This window comes from Hippocampus comes, unplaced genomic scaffold (assembly GCF_001891065.2).
Source record: "Hippocampus comes isolate QL1 unplaced genomic scaffold, H_comes_QL1_v1.1 C16718834, whole genome shotgun sequence".
Lineage (NCBI taxonomy): Eukaryota > Metazoa > Chordata > Actinopteri > Syngnathiformes > Syngnathidae > Hippocampus > Hippocampus comes.
The window spans coordinates 1-741 of NW_017837469.1; the positions used below are offsets into that span (position 1 = coordinate 1).

At 39.1% G+C, this 741-nt stretch overlaps 1 long non-coding RNA gene across 1 annotated transcript; it reads right to left on the reverse strand.

The window, feature by feature from the left end:
• Positions 1–74: 74 nt before the first annotated feature.
• Positions 75–623, reverse strand: LOC109508995 (uncharacterized). Its single transcript, XR_002166836.1, has 3 exons — positions 375–623; positions 240–303; positions 75–150 (listed from the first exon to the last, which is right to left on the reverse strand). It is a non-coding gene; the product is annotated as an uncharacterized LOC109508995 (long non-coding RNA).
• Between the last annotated feature and the right edge of the window lie 118 nt (positions 624–741).

Here is a 741-nt window from a genome sequence, read left to right on the forward strand (position 1 = left end):
AAGAGACACAAAACAAGAAAATACCATGAAGGTGCTCCAGAAAATCAAAGTTCAATCTCTATTCTTACCTTTTCAGCAAGATGCTCACTTTCTCTGAGGCCAAGTTGAAGTAGTCTGACATTCTCCCCAACTTTTATTCCATCTTCTGAGCTGTACTAAGTCGATGTTGACATTTTATTTGTCAAGTGTCAACAAGTTGGGTAAATTACTACGACAAAATAAAAGTTGACATTTCTAACCTTGCTGACTGGAGATCTTTTAAAAACTGCCGGCGAATTTCAAAGCGTTCTTCCAATTGAGACACTAAAACATGAGTCAAGTCAAGCGTAGTAGATGCATAGAATGTATCAAATACATAAAATTGGGAATCTTACAGCTTGTATACACGCCCTCGTATGGAAGTTTCTCGGTTTGGTCTCTGAGTTGCAGTTGAGCACGCGCATGACTCTTCCAGCTGGCCATGTTACTTCACACATACATATCGTAAGTTTCCTCTTCTGACTCACCAAATTGAGTTTTTCTGAATCTTCCACGCCCGATTCTGTGGTAGCAGGACACAAAAGCTGATTGTTAAAACGCTGCCGTCAGCTGATGAATGCCCCGCCCACAGTTGGCACCGTGATCTCCACTTTCACACAATCAGCATCTGACTGAAATCATCGTTTTATAATTATGTAAATAATAGAAAGTAGTTGTAGAAGATAACACGATAGCCTGTTTGTTTTATTTTATGTTTTTTTT